The sequence below is a fragment of the Poecilia latipinna genome, unplaced genomic scaffold, assembly GCF_001443285.1.
Source record: "Poecilia latipinna isolate Pla-1442-1.1 unplaced genomic scaffold, P_latipinna-1.0 Scaffold77, whole genome shotgun sequence".
In the NCBI taxonomy this organism is placed as follows: Eukaryota; Metazoa; Chordata; class Actinopteri; order Cyprinodontiformes; family Poeciliidae; genus Poecilia; species Poecilia latipinna.
The window spans coordinates 339494-342779 of NW_015112693.1; the positions used below are offsets into that span (position 1 = coordinate 339494).

General features: G+C 39.6%; 1 long non-coding RNA gene across 1 annotated transcript in view; it reads left to right on the forward strand.

Moving 5' to 3' along the window:
- The window catches only part of LOC106936598 (uncharacterized), a 7583-nt gene extending 5811 nt beyond the window's left edge, over nucleotides 1-1772 (forward strand). The window contains exons 2-4 of the long non-coding RNA XR_001422166.1: nucleotides 907-1052; nucleotides 1285-1442; nucleotides 1582-1772. This is a non-coding gene — a long non-coding RNA (uncharacterized LOC106936598). The remainder of the gene's footprint in view (nucleotides 1-906; nucleotides 1053-1284; nucleotides 1443-1581) is intronic.
- The last annotated feature ends 1514 nt before the right edge of the window (nucleotides 1773-3286 follow it).

A 3286-nucleotide genomic window follows, 5' to 3' on the forward strand; every position in this document is an offset into this window, starting at 1 on the left:
GGTAATGGTTGCTCAGTTAGCGGTAATGGTTGCTCAGTTAGCGATGCTGGTTACTCAGTTAGCGATGCTGGTTACTCAGTTAGCAGTAATGGTTACTCAGTTAGCGGTAATGGTTGCTCAGTTAGCGATGCTGGTTACTCAGTTAGCGGTAATGGTTGCTCAGTTAGCGATGCTGGTTACTCAGTTAGCGGTAATGGTTGCTCAGTTAGCGATGCTGGTTACTCAGTTAGCGGTAATGGTTGCTCAGTTAGCGTACCAGCCCGTCATCAATCATATAGCTGTGGAATGGATGCAGCTACCTGCGACCAGGAAGTAGCCACTGCCAGGTGTGCAACAGTTTCAGTTTAGCTCTGAAATTGCGCCGTGCAGTGTGCCAAGAGAAGTTTGTCGATGTCGCTTACGTGTGTCATATTTGTGAGAGCACCAGAAATACAAAGGTTCCGTCTCCGGACTTTTGTTTGTAAAGAAATGCAATTTATTGTGTTAATATTTTTAGCGTGTTAAAATCTGTGCGAGTAATTAATCAAAATTAACTAACTGATTTAAGATCCAACAAAACTTAGGATTTAACAAGCTTTGTTTCCTTTCTACTTCTTTTTGAACAATATGAAAGGTTTGTATTTCTATGCTTTATTATGATTTTTTTTTTCTTTTGTCTTAACACACCATTTTGACATTTTACACGTTCAAAAATAAATAAAGTTTTAATTTCATTTAATTTAATTTCAAGTCCAGGGCCCTAGTAAATATAGAATCCAAGTTTTCAAGCAGGAAGGACGCAGATGCACTTTCTCTCTTAGGTTTTTATCTGGTTGGCATTAGCAGCGGTGCTCTGACCTGTTACGTGGCAAATTATTATAGATGAGCTTGTTTTGAAACAAAAGACAAATCTGCACTCATTTCCAGAGCAGACGGAGACAGAGAGTGTTTTCCGGGAAGCTCCGACGTTTCGTTTTTGGGTCACGTTGTGACAAGTCGTCGCGGAAACCTGGGGGTCAAGGCAGATTCTTCCTCTTCTGCGGTTCAGAAAGACGGAGGAAAGAGGCAGCTCGGTGGGGGCTATTTCTGGACTTCACACAAACATGTAGTCATAAATACCGGCCTGCGTAAAATGCTGCCGTTGTAGAGCAATATTTATCTCGATAAGAATAAACTTTAAGGCTCGATTGCTGACGGTTTTCAAGGTTTTTCTTGTTTCGTGCAAACAAAAACACCATTAGAATAGACTTCACTGTAAAAGCGCAAGTGGCAAAGCAGTTAAAACTAATTAAAACCTCATTGCAGCATACAGACCGATAGGGCTGACTGAGAGGTCACTTGAGTCACTGACGGACTGAAGTACGACCCCTCCTCCGCGGCGATGACCCCGCTGTACTCCTATGAGTGTCTGTATCAGGTTAACAGAGCTGCTCGCTGTCAGTGCTCCAACTTCGACATTCCCGGTATGTAACAGAGGAAGAAGACGTACCTCTAACACGTATGTGTGTGTGCGTGCATGTGTGTGTCCGTGCATGCGTGCGTGTGTGTGTGCGTGAGTTCCCGCAGGTGGGATAATGTCAAACATTTCTTCACTTTTCACAGCTGTCCATGACACGGATACATGCAGGAGATGGACCGCAACAGTTTTTTTTTTTTTTTTTTTTGCGCCTTAACAATTCGATGTATAGAAAGAGATGAATCATTATGTTGTTATGGAGGTAAATATGAAAGTATCTCCAAAGCAAACCTTCTCTGGTGAAAAACATCAGTGCACGTTTTGTTTGTCGAATGATTTTGCACTGCAAGTTTGTTTTTAGTTGACATAAAGGCACCTCACAACAAAAACATGCAACCTTTACATTTTTGAAGCAGCTATCATGCTGGAATTGTAAACTTAAATATATTTGGCACTAACGTGGTGGACCACCACAAAGTGCATGTTTACGAATTAAAGGGGCACATAGAGCCATTTTATAACACAATCAAATAACTATGTTAACTTCAGTTGTTATTAAAATGTCGTATATCAAATATGACTTATTTATACAATACATATTTTATAAAAGCGTAAGCGGTTAAATGCAAAAGTTGCAAAGTGTGCCACTTTTTTTATTCGCTTGATTCATCGTCAGAATAATAAATAGAATAATTGATCACTAAAATAATCATTGTAAACACAATGTGGATAATGTAACCTGCAAATCAGTCTTGACACGCCATCTTGACCAATAAACATGGTGAAGGCAGTGTTATGCTGTAGGAATGAGATCTGGCAGCTTTAATTCTAGCAAAATGTGGTTCTCCAGATGGCACAGTCAGATTTTTATTTGAAAAAAAAAAAAAATAGTCTAGTAAAATACCCATCACTTCCCTTTCACACAATTATGCACTTCCCCAATGAACCATTAATTAAAATGTTAATTAAAATTTTTAGTTATTGTTTTTGGCTGTTACCAAACCTGGGAGCTCAAATGAGAGTCATGGACTAATAAAAAGATCATATGGAAATTTAACATTATATTTCCAACAAGTCAAAGGAATATTCTTGCAGCCACTTGGTAAGAAAATCTCTATCTACGACCTTAGATAAGTTCAGACAGCATCACTATGAGGTTATTTTATTAGAAGCCTTGGCAATAATCCTTTTAACTATTGCTTTTTTTGTTGTTTGTTTTTAAAAAACCAACCTTAATGCCAAACTTTGTTCATTTAGAGAGAAAACTTGGTTTGGTTTGTTGTGCCTGCTTGTTTGCAGAAATCTCCTATTTTATCATATCCCCTAAACCAGTGTTTCTCAACCCTGGTCCTCACCGCCCCCCCTGCTCTGCATGTTTTAGATGAGCCTCTATTCCAGAACAGCTGATTCAAATGATTGCATGACCATCAAGTACTGTTGAAGCCTGTTAATCACCCAGAGATACAATTCAGGTGTGTGGCAGAAGGGAAATACCTAAAACATGCAGGACAGGGGGGCGGTGAGGACCAGATTGAGAAACGCTGGTCTAAAAGGACGTGGAGATAAAATGTTGCTACAGCGAGAACCAAACTAATCTAATTTCTGAAAATTTGTGGAATTTAGATTCCAAAAGACTCTGAAGTTCATAAACATGCAAGCAGGTCAGGTTTCAGAGGCAGTTAAGTTAATCAGTTTGCAAATTGATAATTAAGTATTGAAATCCTTTATCCATCTGTATCGTCGTCATTCATCACTCGCCGAATGCTTCCCAGCATTCTCGGATGAGTTGGAGAGTTGATGTACTTCCTGTCTAATATCCTGATCCAGTTCGCGGTGTGACTTTCTCCCCCT